The following is a 15,000-nucleotide window of genomic DNA, read 5'->3' as shown; positions in this document are numbered from 1 at the left end:
GTGGAAGTTGAGGCCGTGATGACGGATGATCTGATCGAGAGGAAGCATGTAAATGGTGAAGAGGAAGGGTCCAAGCACAGAGCCTTGAGGCACGCCTTGACTGACTGGGGCTTGATGGTGACAAACTGTTCCCTGTTTGAGAGGTACCTGGTGGAACCAGGAGAGGGCTGTGCCGGTGACCGGATGGTGTGGGAGACCGTGTCGAAGGCTGCAGAGAGGTCCAGGAGGATGAGGATACTGATGCGGCCAGAGTCAGCCGCAGGAGACTGTTGATGATCTTAATGAGGGCGGTCTCCGTGCTGTGGTGTAATCTGAAGCCAGATTGTAGGGGCTCATAGAGGTCATGGTTGGACATGTGCTGATAGAGTTGGCCGGCGACTACTCTTTCCAGAGTTTTGCTCAGGAAGGAAAGGTTGGAGGTTGTGAAGGTCATCAGGGTCCAGACCAGGCTTTTTGAGGTCGGGGGTGAAGCTGGTGGGAACTATGCCTGATTTGAAGCCTATGAGGTCATGTGACCTAATTAGACAAGGACACTGGAGTAGCAATCAACAGAGACTTGTAGATCCATTGAAGTTCAAAGGGCTCTTCAGCCTTTCATGTTCTTATGAGAGATGGCCAGTGTGGTCAGATTGTTTGATGTTGTATCATCCAATCCCTCTGTTGGAACTACAATTGTTAATACATCTCTAGCATTGACTCCATGTCAGCACAGTAAACTGTGCCAACCTGATCAGACACATGCAGCAGCAGTATTCACAGGTTTGGTCTCACGTTAGCTTCTGAACAAATCTTTATGAGGTAATATTAGCGGCAGTGAATCATTGTAAGTAAGTAATGTTTATTTATATAGCATATATATTTACAATGACAAACAGCCGCCCCAAAGTGCTTAACAGATAAAACACTAGTAAAAGAGAGATAACAACAGATAAAAATACACTAAAAACAATGTGCAATACAAATACAAGTGCAGAAATAAAAGTGCAGTGTCGGGAAGCAGGCTCACCTATTATCAGACTATTCCAGAGCCTAGGGGCTGCTTTAGAGAAGGCTCTATCCCATCTTGTTTTGAGTCTGGTCCGAGGGACCTCCAGCAGCAGTTGGTCAGCTGACCTAATGGCTCTGGATGGAGTATGGTGGTGCAATAGGTCAGCCAAGTACGGGGGAGCCTGCCCATTAAGTGCTTTAAAATAAAATAAAAAAAAGTCTGGAGGGAGGAGCTATGACTCCCATAACCCTCTATGTCACAATAACAGAACATCCCGTCAGCAACAGCACTGTGAACTGTAGGACCACAGGGTGCTTCTGGGTGATTTCTGCCAAGTCCTTCCTGCAATGGGAATGGGATGAAGTGCCTAGAGTGGACAACTGGACTGTTATTGGCAGAGGGAGTCCAATTGAAATGTTGTAAATTGAGCTAAATAAATTATCTGGGGGAAATGGTTTGGCAGGTTGCCTGGTGTGTGGTGAAGTGGTGTGCCCTGCTGAAGAGGCTCTTGTGCCTCTCTCTCAGACGGGACTGTCTGTTCAGTCTGAGCACAGTACACTGAGTTCATCAAACAGAACAAATGCAATATCACATTAATGTGTACCGCCATCATCCACCACCTAACAAAACAGTATTGCTGCTAGGATCCACCAAGGCTCTTGAAAACACTGTCCAGATATAGACTACAACCTATTCCGGCATGGTTGGGTCAGTGTTGAATGTACACCTTGACTTCCCCAACCCCTGTAATTTGTGACTATTGTTTTATACTTCAGTCACTCATATTTCCTGTAGGCCTTAGAGTCACCATAGAGAAAAAAAATTCAACCTGAATTATATTCTCTTCAGATGAACGTTTTACGAGCTTCAGTTCGATCAAATTCCACTTTTTCTGTTCCGTGGCATCCTTCAAGGCTGGGTGCGGGTGTGCCTCGGATCAAGAAACGGCAGTTCTCTGGACGATTTGTTGACTTGCCCTTTAAATTCTAACAAAGGTACTGGAACTTTCCATTTAGGATAGTATGCTTGTTCCAATGCCCTACCAATTTCTGTGTTACTTCCGGACACAAACACTGGACAAGGTTCAGGTGAGACATCAGGAAAACATCTAATGGCTCACTGTGGTGTTTCCACACTCCCCTCTCAGACGCTTATCTCAGTGAGTCGCTAGTTTAATTAAAGTGACACCGTTCTCCTTCCTGCCTTGAGCTCCACAGGGTAACAGAGGACCGGTGCTGCCAGCCTGGCAGGTCGGTCATGTGACCTCATTTGAGAGTGATTGAAATCGACTTCTCAGATCTGTTTCCAACAAATCCCAACAGAACCCGAAATTAAGGCCATTGACTCAATGGATAGAGGGAGATTAGAGAGAGGAGGTTTTTGATGAGAAGTGTGTGTGAGTGAGCGGTGTGTTTTGTACTCTAATTCACATCGCCTTGGCTGGTCTCTTCAAAAAGACCTTATATCTCCCAGTGAAGGCACTCATTATAAACCATCTCACACACTGTGATAAAGGTTAATAAGCAGTCTTTTTTTCTAATTGACTTTTAGACAGTACCCTTTCAAGATTATTACTCAATTACAGAATCACCTTTGAGTATTCGAATGACATCTCAGACGACAATCTGGCAACTGTGCATCGAGTCGTCACACAAGTCCCCTGTCAATACCCTCATAAGGACAGCTCATCTCCTGCAAAGTCAAGATAACAAAGATATTCTCCCCTTTGACTATAGCTAGCTCTCCTCTGTAATATAGAGATGAATCGCTTTCATACATAATGAATAGGTTTGTGTGTGCCGTACAATATGCAGTATCAATTGCTGTATCACGCTGTGTTATACTCTAGCTAACAGCAGTGGAACCCTCCAAAGTTATACAGTAATATTGTTATTGCAATGCAGAATTCAGACTTGTTTGGCTACTATTCTTTAATAATCTTTTGTGGTTTCTAAACTCCATGAATTAAAGATTGCATCAGACTGCAGAGGAAATCATAGAGGTAGAAATCCCCTGACGTCGAAACTCAGGTGATGGTTAATATTTCAGGCTGTCCTTGTGTCTGTGTTCTTATATTCTTATATGCACCCCCACTGCTCTGTGTGCCGGAGGGTTTGTGTGTGTGTGTGAGTGTGTGTGTGTGTGTGTGTGTGTGTGTGTGTGAGGGTGTGTGTGTGTATGTGTGTGTGTGCGTGTGTGTGTGTGTGTGTGTGCGCGTGTGTGTGTGTGTGAGGGTGTGTGTGTGTATGTGTGTGTGTGTGCGTGTGTGTGTGTGTGCCTGTGTGTGTGTGTTTATGTGAGTGTGTGTGTGAGTGTGTGTGTGTGTGTGTGTGTGTGTGTGCGTGTGTGTGTGTGTGTTTATGTGAGTGTGTGTGTGTGTGTGTGTGTGGATGTGCGTGTGCGTGTGTGTGTGTGTGCCTGTGTGTGTGTGTTTATGTGAGTGTGTGTGTGAGTGTGTGTGTGTGTGTGTGTGTGTGTGGATGTGCGTGTGCGTGTGTGTGTGTTTATGTGGATGTGCGTGTGTGTGTGTGTGTGCGTGTATGTACGTGCGTGTGTGCGTGTGTGTGTGTGTGTGTGAAGTCTGCTGTTAACTGATTTATATTATACTGCTCCCCAACACCCCTCTCTCTTAACCGGGCCGGCCTCCCACGCACCGCTGACACCCAGAGATACGGGCGCTCCTCTCACACAACAGAGAGACGGAAGAATGCAGAATCCAGTGACGTTGGTTCTGTTCCCAGACCTTGTCCAAACTTTCGAAGCCGTGGAGTCGGTGAACACTCAGTGCTCACAATGAGACAGCACCACAACAAACACCGTGAATGCATGCTGGGTAACCTGCTGTGAATTTGTCCACATCCAAAAAGGGGGTGCAAAACGTCATTATACTCTAATAATGGCATTCAAAATTAATATCTATGTACCATAAACCATAGATGTGGACCGGATAATAGTCTGTAATGCACTGTTAGTACTAAGTTAGTACTAAACTCAAAGGCTTCGGAGACCGTGCTTTTTCACGAGCTGCACCCCGCCTCTGGAACTCTCTCCCTCAACCACTCAGAGACTCACCCTCACTCTCCACTTTTAAGTCCCACCTCAAGGCCTACCTGTTCTCCCATGCATACAACCTCCCCTACCCCTAACCATCTCCCCTAACCCTGCCACCCCCCGGACATTGCTGTGTTAATTGTTCCCTGTGCCTGTTTGTTAACTCACAAACTGTGTTTTCTATGTGCTCATGTCATCTGTTGCTTGTTGTTTCTGTGTTTACTGTGCAACAATAATAAACACAATAAGAAGAATAACAATAACAATAATAAACACACATTTCAACAAGGATCAAACAAAGCAGGTACAAATAGATACACATTGCCTTGAATTGACTAATAGATGGGAGATTGGGAGAAAGCCTTAATCTTAAAAGTGCTTTGTAGCAGGTTCCAGGAGTGTGGAGCAGCAAATACGAAGGCAGTCTTTCCAAGTTCTGTATGCATACAGGGGCCCTCTAGAGCGAGCCAATCATTTGATGGAGTGAGGTAAGGGGCCAAGATTCTGATTTAACAGTACAGACATGTACGGTGGCAAATTCCCAAAACAGCGCCTTATAAATAAGCAGATACCAATACCAATTTCACCTTAATTCCAGGGATGACCAACCAACCATGTTATATAAAAGACAATGGTGAGTGTTGTAATTATGATCTATAAATCACATCACCATAGTCCAAGACAGATGGGAAAGTTGCTTCCACAATTATTTGTCTGTACCACAAGGGAAAACAGGACTTGTTTCTGTACCAAAAGCCAACCTTCTGAAGCTGACACGGTTATCAATATGATCCTTACATTTAAGTTAATGATCAATCCAGATACCAAGATACTTGTACTCTGTAGTCTCTCCTCAATGCAAGAGCCATTTACTGTAGTTATACATAGACTATCAGGATCAATATGTGTAGGTTTATTATGATAACCATCTTATTATCTTAGTTGAATGTCATTTCAATGCATCATAGAACTTTTATTTACAAGCATAACAAAAAAAATCGCTATTATGGCGATGTGCTGTGCTATGCTAGACATGCATTGTCGGTGTGTGTGCACTGCGTTTATATCACATGTACATTTGATAAGTAAAGGTAAACTAGCTAAGTAAGTGATCTAGCTAACTATGATTGGAAACGAAGTACTATCCAGTTAGAATTATAGAAGATCTAGTTGTGTTTTCCTGCTGGTCTCGCTGCCTGGGTTTGAACAGACTTTGGGATCAACTACAATACAACATCTCCATAGCCTACGCTACATTATAACTTTGCTTCCTCTGAAAAAAATGGTGGGATGTAAGTATATTTCGCAAACAATAGCAGCATTTAAATAGTTTAGTTTATGTTCAATTGGCAAAAAAAAAAAAAACTGAATAAAAGTCCTAAAAAAAAAGTTTCAGAATAAGTCCTAAAAAAAAAGTTTCAGAATAAGTCCTAAAAAAAAAGTTTCAAAATAAAAGTCCTAAAAAAAAGGTTTCTGAATAAAAGTCCTAAAAAAAAAAGTTGTCCTCAAAAAAAGAGTTTCAAAATAAAAGCCCTAAAAAAAAGGTTTCAGAATAAAAGTCCTAAAAAAAGTTTCAAAATAAAAGTCCTAAAAAAAAGTTTCGAAATAAGTCCTAAAAAAAAAAGTTTCAGAATAAAAGTCCTAAAAAAAAGTTTCTGAATAAGTCCTCAAAAAAAGAGTTTCAAAATAAAAGTCCTAAAAAAAAGTTTCAGAATAAAAGTCCTAAAAAAAGTTTCAGAATCAAAGTCATAAAAAAAGTTTCAGAATAAAAGTCCTTTAAAAAGTTTCAGAATAAAAGTCCTACCAAAAAAAAGGTTCTGAATAAAAGTCCTACATTTTGGGATCAACTACAACATCAAATAACATACATTTAGTTTTACTCGCATATAGAACCAGTTTAGTGCTTCTTGAAGAGCATTGAACCGAACGCAACCTGCAGTCTTTCAATCACGAGGTGATAATTAGATTCAGATAGTTCAATTTAAGTAAGATATCAATATTAGACAAATCTAAAAGGGACGTTTACTTTCAATATCAGGTTTAGTGGTAATTCCAGTTATGTTAACTGCTATAAGTAGCAGCTTCCGCCTGAGGATTTTTACCATCTTAACAGACCCTGAACGATGGGGAGACATCACACACATCAGGGAAGCAGCTATTGGGTCTTCTCAGGAGGAGCAGTTAAGGTGACACCTTGTTCTGTTTCTCTGTTTCTCCAGTGTCCAAAAAAAACCATTTGGTTTGGAAGAAGGTCATAGAAGAAGGTTTTTCCTTGACCATGTGCCCCCACAGTTGAAAAACGTTGCACTAAAGTGCCCTTTTGAGTGGCAAAATGACAGGATGTGCCCTATTGGCTGTCCTTCCAATGGTCTAAACTTGACCATGTGCACTGATGGGGTCCCATGTTGTGCAGTAGATGCCCTTTTTTTCTTTTCGCCCCCCCTGCCCTTCAAACAGCCTGAGTCTTTTACAGCACAGCTGTGACTTTATTCACGATAAAGCGCGGCCTCAACCGCCTTATTGCTTTCATACTTTACTTTTACTTTATTTATTTGTGTAGCATTTATTAAGACAGCAGTCACAAAGTGCTTCCCAGTACATTTGGTAGTATATTGCATAACACAGCAAATAAACAGCCAACACATAAAATGTAATTGATCAAATGTAAACAAGCACTTCCCAAAAGCAATAAAACGAATGATAAAACTATAAAATCAATACAGATATCAGAAGTAAAAAGAGAAAACTAATTATAAAAATGCCATACTATATAAGTGGGTTTTTAAAAGTTTTTTTTAAAAAGTGGCACAGACCCAGCTAACCTGACAGTGAGGGGGAGGCGATTCCATAATGTCGGAGCTACAACAGTAAACGCAAGGCCACCCTTTGTTTTGAGCCTGGACCGTGTGGGTCAATTAAAAGCCGTCGGTAAAAGCCGTTGGCCAGACGATCATACAATGGTTACAAAGCAAAACTGAGATCTGTTAAGAAAACAATCAATGCATTTAGTATTCCTTGCGTGATAGACTGTTGTGGTTTCTGCTTTCTGCACTTTGCTTAGAAATAGTTCTCCAAACAACCACTGTTGTCAAGGTAACGTGAAAAAATAAAAAAAACCTGTCGCTGTTACTTTGTCGGGGGACTGGAGGATAGTCACAGTCACAATTCTTGAGTTCTGATAAACAACAGAAAGAAACGTGTGAATACCCAAAGCGTTTGTAATTGCAACAATTTTCGGGGAGAAGTGGTGCATTATATCTGACAGAAGTGCAGGGGTGGTGCCAATATGTTTTGTCCATGACTGTAATTATAATATATTATACACAGCATACTGTATTAGGATAAAAACTCACTATTGGGGACGCCACAGCTCCAGATGGGTCCTGTTAATTGTCTGTTCTTGGCCAAATCACTTGAGGCCCCCGCAACGTATCAGTGCCGTCAAGTTTGAGGAACCACACAACCACACACCCACACGGGTTTGACACGACAAACACACACACACACACACACACACACACACACACACACAGTGTGTCCAAATTGGTTTCGTTTGACACTCCCAAGTGCAGCTGGGATCGTGTGTGATCTTTAGAGATATGTAGTGGGATGGAAGTAAACGTCATTAATATGGGCTCTGTCTCAGAGCAGATGTGCTGCGGTCCCAGCTGTCTCCCAGAGCGCGTGTTGAAGAGTTTACATGCTGGCACCCTCAGCATGGAGGAGAGTACTTAGACCTATAGAGAATCTACACTCACCAGACACTTCACCCACTAACACTGGGTACTGGGTTGGGTCTCCTTTTGCTCTCGAAACAGCCTCAATTCTTCATGACTTTGATTCCACAAGATGTGGAACACATTCCTTTGAGATTTTTCCTTCATGATGACATGATTGGATCATGCAATTCCTTTAGATTTTTCAGGTGCACTTTCAAGCAGTGAATCCTCTGTTCTACCGCATCCCAAAGGTGTTCTATTGGATTCAGATCTGGTGTCATCATGTTCATGAAACCAGTTTGAGATTACTTTTCCTTTGTGACATGGTGCAATATCATGCTGGAAGTAGTCATTAGGTTATTTGGTTGGATGCTAAACTGCATTTCGTTGAATAGTACTTGTACTTTGTGATGACAATACAGTTGAATCTACGGTAATCTAATCTAATGGGTACATTGTGGCCATGAAGGGATACACATGGTCAGCAACAATACTGAAATGAGGCTGTAGCATTCAAGTGGCATTCAAGCGATTATTCATTGGATTTAACAGGCCCAAAGTGTAGCCAAGAAAACATTCTCCACCACACCATTACACCACCTGAATGAATGAGAAGGTGTACGGGTGTTCCTAATAAAGTGTTTAGTCAGTGTATATAAGCCTAGAGGAGAAATAATTCAGAAAACTAGGATTCCTTGAAAATATTGTCAAAAAAGAGCCATGTTGGAAGAATGGTCTCATTCTTCCGACATGGAAGAACGTGGCAGCACAGTGTAAGCTTGCAAAGTAGATGTTATACAAGTTATACAAGTTATTATTAGTGTAAGCTTGTATAACTTGTATACAAGTTATACAAGTTATTATTAGTGTTATTGACATGTATGCTTGTTTAGAAGCAAAGATGTAACCCCTCCCTCCCCTCCCTTCCTGTTGTCTCGTGTGTGTCCCCCCCCCCATCTCTGTAATCTTGTTTTCAATGTTATGTTATGTTAATTTTATTTATAATGCGTTTATAAGGCGCATTATAAATAAAATTAACATAACATAACATAACATAACGTTTTCAATCATTGTTCTATTCTGTAATCTTGTTTTCAATCATTGTTTCTATTGTAAAGCGCTTTGAATTGCATTCATGTACGAAAGGCGCTATATAAATAAAGTTTCACTTCACTTCACTTCACTTCACTTCATTTCAGCAAACTATGAAAAAACCCAGTGAGTCAAGATCAGTTATTTCCTATTACTGTATATTGTACTGTAGGTGTATGCACACAGCTAACCATAAGAAGACTGCCTACTGTACAAGCACAGCTTTATGTAAAGTGCTGTCTTAAAGCTAAATAAATAATGCATAAACCAGAGAACAGGATATCAGTTTAGAAAGATGAAAAACTTTTACATAACATTTACATGTTTGGCATTTAGCAGAAACCTTTATCCAAAGCGACATACAACAAATACATTTGTCTAAATAAGTATATCACCTATCCATCAGTCATCGTAAGGAAATGTAATCTATGCTAGAGTTAGGTGCCATAGGCAGTCACAATGCTAGAAGAATTAATTATTTTTTATTTTTTATATGATAAAGAGGTCTTACGAGGGACAGTTAAGGTGTAGCCCAAAGAGTCAGTCTACGGAATAAGATAGGTAGTGACTCTGCAGTCCTGACAGCAGATAGGTAGTGACTCTGCAGTCCTGACAGCAGATAGGTAGTGACTCTGCAGTCCTGACAGCAGATAGGTAGTGACTCTGCAGTCCTGACAGCAGTGGGAGGCTCGTTCCACCAGCGAGGCGCCAAGGCAGTGACAAGCCATGGCCGAGTAGCGTGACTGCTGCATCCACGTAGAGGCGGTGGTGCCAGTTAGCCAACCGGAATGGAAGGATGGAGTGATCAGGCAGGTGTCTGGGGACTGACCATTGCTTGCAAGTAGGGAGGGAGTGTTAATATATATGTTAATATATATATATATATATTATATTAATAATAATGATATACATATTATATATAATATGAATAATTATATGTATATATAAATATATATATATGTATATTATTATTATTAGTAGTTATTAGTAGTAGTGAGCTCACACATAGACATTGAAAAAAAATCGATTCGATAATGTGAGACAAAGTCTGCAGAGCAGAGAGATTTACTGCTACTATGTTGTCTGATTTATGGAGAGTAATGGTGAGAGGGAGCAGGTAAGAAAGATCTTGTGGGGAAAAAAACTCCTGAATAACAATGCAGCTGCCTCTCTCCTCCGAAACTTTTTGGAGAGTTTGTCTGGAGCTAGCTGTTGGCTCCTCTCCAGATAAACTTTGTGTGCAGATCTCAGAGGACTCCAGTTTATTGACGGTCCAAATGACTTTAGCGTACAGAGGGCTGCCCAAGCCCTACCACAAGGCTCGATGACTTTAATGGTGTTGATGTCTCTGTGACTGAGAATACCTCAGGAATATTCTCACCCCAGTGCCTACCATAGTTACTGTTATGATGGGAAATCATGAAGCAGATACACTGGGTAACCGTATTGAATTAATGACCTCCAGGATAAATATGGTGAATGACTCTCTCTCTCTCTCTCTGTCTCTCTCTCCCTCTCTCTCTGTCTCTCTCTGTCTCTCTCTCTCTCTCTCTGTCTCTCTCTCTCTGTCTCTCTCTCTCTGTCTCTCTCTCTCTCTCTCTCTCTCTGTCTCTGTCTCTCTCTCTCACACACACACACACACACCACCCCACAAGTCCTATAATAATAATCTTTCTAAATCTTTGCATTTACAAGTGAATAATATCAGAGGCCATGGAAACCGATATGGTGAACATTCCATTCCAAAAATCTCTCTCTCTCTCTCTCTCTCTCTCTCTCTCTCTCTCTCTCTCTCAAACCACCCCACAAGTCCTCTAATCTTTCTAAATCTTTGCATTTTACAAGTGAATAATATCAGAGAAGGCATGTAAACCGATATGGTGACAATTCCATTGTCTGGTTGCATTTGTGGAAAGATATCTGTTACCAACCCAATTCAGATTGTGTCAGATAGAACACAAGAATAACCTCTACAATACAACATCATGGTGCCAAATGAACGAAATGTTTTGAATCCACTTATCCCTAGTAATAACAGTAATAATATCCCACAAGTAATAACAGTAATAACTTCAGATCTTCCTGCAGACTCCTGTTGGGTGTTAATAATAATAATAATAATAATAATAATACATTTTATTTATAAAAGCACTTTACATATAAAATCTCAGAGTGCTACAACACAGTAAGATAAAGCAAAAAACATTCAATTAAAAGGCTAAAAAAAGGCTCTATTAAAAAGGTGGGTTTTAAGGCCTCGTTTAAAAGCATCCACAGACTGTGGTGCCCTTAGGTGGTCAGGGAGAGCATTCCACAGCCTGGGAGCAGCCGAGCAGAAGGCCCGATCTCCCATCGTGCGGAGCTTGGTCCTGGGGGTCTTGAGGAGGTTGGTGGCAGTAGAACGGAGGGTGCGTGAGGAGGTCTGAGGGGTATGGAGGAGTTCCTTGAGGTAGGGGGGGGCAGTTCCATGGATGCACTGGTGGGTGAGGAGGGAGACCTTGAATTCAATTCTGAGGGAGACGGGGAGCCAATGAAGTGATTTGAGGATGGGGGTGATGTGATCATATTTGCGCACCCTCATCAGGATCCTAGCAGCGCTGTTCTGGATTGAAGTTTCTGGAGGCAGCTGCTAGGAATCCCAATGAGGAGTGCGTTGCAGTAGTCCAGTCTGGAGGAGACAAAGGCGTGGACGAGCTTCTCTGCATCTGCCAGAGTGAGTGCAGGACGGAGTTTGGCAATGTTCCTTAAGTGAAAAAAAGCTGTTTTGGATATATGTTTGATGTGGGTCTCGTAGGTGAGGTGAGGGTCCATTTTTACGCCCAGGTTGGTAACAGATGAGGAGAGGGGAATGTTCTGGCCAGAGAAGGTGATGCTGGTGATGGTGGATGACCGGACCTGGTGTGGTGTGCCGACTAGGATGGCTTCAGTCTTGGAGCTGTTGAGTTGTAGGAATTTGAGCTTCATCCACGCCTCTATCTCCTCCAGGCAGGTGGTTAGTGTGGATAGTGGCAGGGGTGCAGAGGAGGTGGGGTTGACTCTGAGGTAGAGCTGTGTGTCATCCGCATAGCAATGAAATGACATTCCATGCCTGCGGATGACACAGCCAAGGGGGAGCATGTATAGTGTGAACAGGGTGGGGCCCAGCACCGAGCCTTGGGGGACACCGCAGGTGACGTTGACCCAGCTGACAACGTGTTTACCACCATGTTTTAATTTCGGTCACAACTGATGTTGATTATACCCTGGATCATTCCGGATCATTCCGTTGTCCTCCGGAATAGCAATAAGCAGCACGGCCTCTCTGTGGCGGAGTCAAGTGATTCACTGACTCTCCATAATGATGTGGTAATGAGGGACACAGCTGGACACCTGACTTCTGCACACCTGACTCCACTCCTGCCAATTAGAGAGAGAGAGAGAGAGAGGGAGAGAGAGAGAGAGAGAGAGAGAGAGAGAGAGAGAGAGAGAGAGAGAGAGAGGCACTGCCAGCTAAGCTAGAGGTAGAGGGCGTGACATACGTGTTAACATTGACAGGCCTAATTATAATACATGAATATTCTGTGTATGTTTGCGTGCAAGATGAACCAAGAGGATTAGAGTTACATTTCTATTTCAGCGAGCATAAACGTTTTAGATGAGCTGAATTAAATGGTAAAAAAAAATGTGAATGGACTGCACTTATATTAGTGCTTTATTCCAAAGCGTTTTACAATGGCCTCTCGTTCACACATTCACACACCAATGGCGGCCAAGCTACCATGCAAGATGCCGGCCCGCTCATTGGGAGCAATTTGGGGTTCAGTGTCTTGCCCAAGGACACCTCGACACATGGCCAGCCAGGGATCGAACCACCGAGCCACCGACCACGCTCTCATTACACGCCACCTCTACCTCCTGAGCCACAGCCGCCCCACGCCCCCACGAATGAAAGTTTAACGTTTTAGATGAGCTGAATTAAAGATGTATGTTTCTCCCCTTCGTTCTCCACAATATTTCTGTGCTTTGCCTGTGGAAAAATGCTCCCCGGATCTGCAGTGGTGTGTGTGTGTGTGTGTGTGTGTGTGTGTGTGTGTGTGTGTGTGTGTGTATGTGTGTGTGTGTGTGTGTGTGTGTGTGTGTGTGTGTGTGTGAGTGTGTGTGTGTGTGTGTGTGTGTGTGTGTGTGTCAGTGAGACATTATTCCCTGAGCCTGCACTGCACTGATTGTGCTCCAATTTTGCTCTCCCAACTTCCTCCCACCTCCCAATTCTGATGCCTTGTTACATTATTCTAGTTAATCCAGTTACATTTGTAGCTCCGTGGAAGTTGATGGTATGACTTATGAATTATTAGTGTGTATTATACTTCCTGATATTCTGATATTCTTCTCTTCCTCTTGTTTTCATGTCGGGATCCGATGTAATGATCTGACTTTTCTTTTTTCATATTAAAATGCGAATACCTTTCCGCGTTGTTGAAAATCAACGACACATCGCTAGGCAACTAACACAGCTTGTTCTGTGAGCCTGCTAACAATGTAAAGTACTATTCTAGTTAACTAGGTAGCAGTGGGGGGATTACTCACCGAATCCATTGTGTTGTTGCAGTATTTTGGCTCGACTAGCGAGTTTGTGTTTGCGTGATTCTCAACAACGTTGAAACGTAGTTCCGTCCGTGTTTCAAAAGAAAAGTCCGAACATTTTGTCATGGTTGCCGCCGACATGCGGACCAAAATGACCAGACTGTCACATTTGGGAACAGATGGATGAGGCAGGCAGCAAATTTCTCAACGATGACGACCAGTCTTCTGGGGCGGCTAGAGGGACTGTTGACAAGGTCGGTCAAGGGAGAGTAAACACTGAACGTCTCTTGAACACAAACGCTCTTGTTTGTCAGTTGTGTTGGATGTTATCGCTGTTTATTTAACCATACAAAACGAGCCTCTTCCTCAGGTGCCTTATGGAGCGCGCCGTCTTTTGAGGGGGAAGATAATAGAAGCGCTGTGAGAGGCTAATGGACCGCTCAGGACAGGAGATATTCCGCATTCACGCCTCATTCACTGTCAAACAGCCAGTCTAGTCTGCCTGCCGGGCCCAGACACAGAAATGCTTGGGGGAGCGACTGCTACTGTCGATACCGGGAGACAAAGACCAAGCATCCACAACGCCGCCGGCCCCTTAATAACATTCAAATTGCCTAGTGATTTTTTCTTTCCTCGCTACTCAACTGGACAATTAAAAACACCCACCCACCCGGTTGGTTGAAGTTTCATGTGGTGTTTCTCAAGAGAAGTTTAAAGGAAGGAGGGAAAGAAGTGGAAAGAATGATCTAGAATGACAGTGTACATCATGGGAGCTCTCTCTAAGACCCTATTTGTCTGTGAGGATCTGTCAGGGAGAGTCTGGTGGCTTTTAATGTTCGTCCTCCTCTATTACTCTATTCCCTGTCGTAAGGCCACCTGCGGTAGACGGGACTCCAGAGAGATGGTGACTAATTAGGGGTTCTGTGGGGAATATCGGGTGAAACAAGGGAATGTTCCCCCTCAAAAATAATTGGCTGTGACAACGGCTGCTGTTTGGCCTCAGCTAGAAAACGTAATGAACCCCATCCTTTAACCATCTCTACCTTCTCTCTCTAGTGTCACAGCAGTTGGTGTACTTTCACTTTATGAAATTCGTTCGTGCGGTTGTTGTTGGTTTGATTGTACATCCCCCCTTTCTAAAGAAATGAAAGCATGTAAACCTCTAAATGCTATATAGCTATATACTATATATATAGCTATGCTATATAGTGTAACAAATATCTAGATTATGATGATAGGAATACTGTATTCTGATTGCTTAATAACAAGCAAGGTACAATAAATAAATAATATTTTTTCTACGAGTTTTGTTGTTTTATTAATTTTCTTCTCAGTGTCTCTCTACATATTTCATCTTTCCTTTTCTTTTTTCATCCTGCAGTGCCAGCAGCAGAGGAACCCTCGCCTCTCCTCTCTTCTCCTCTCTTCTCCTCTCCTCTTTTCTCTTCTCCTCTCCTCTCCTCTGTTCTCCTCTCCTCTCTTCTCTTCTCCTCTCCTCTGTTCTCCTCTCATCTCTTCTCTTCTCCTCTCCTCTCTTCTCCTCTCCTCTTTTCTCTTCTCCTCTCCTCTCCTCTGTTCTCCTCTCCTCTC

The sequence above is a fragment of the Nansenia antarctica genome (assembly GCF_963989245.1).
Source record: "Nansenia antarctica genome assembly, chromosome: 13".
Lineage (NCBI taxonomy): Eukaryota > Metazoa > Chordata > Actinopteri > Argentiniformes > Microstomatidae > Nansenia > Nansenia antarctica.
Note: the sequence above shows the minus strand (reverse complement) of the source record.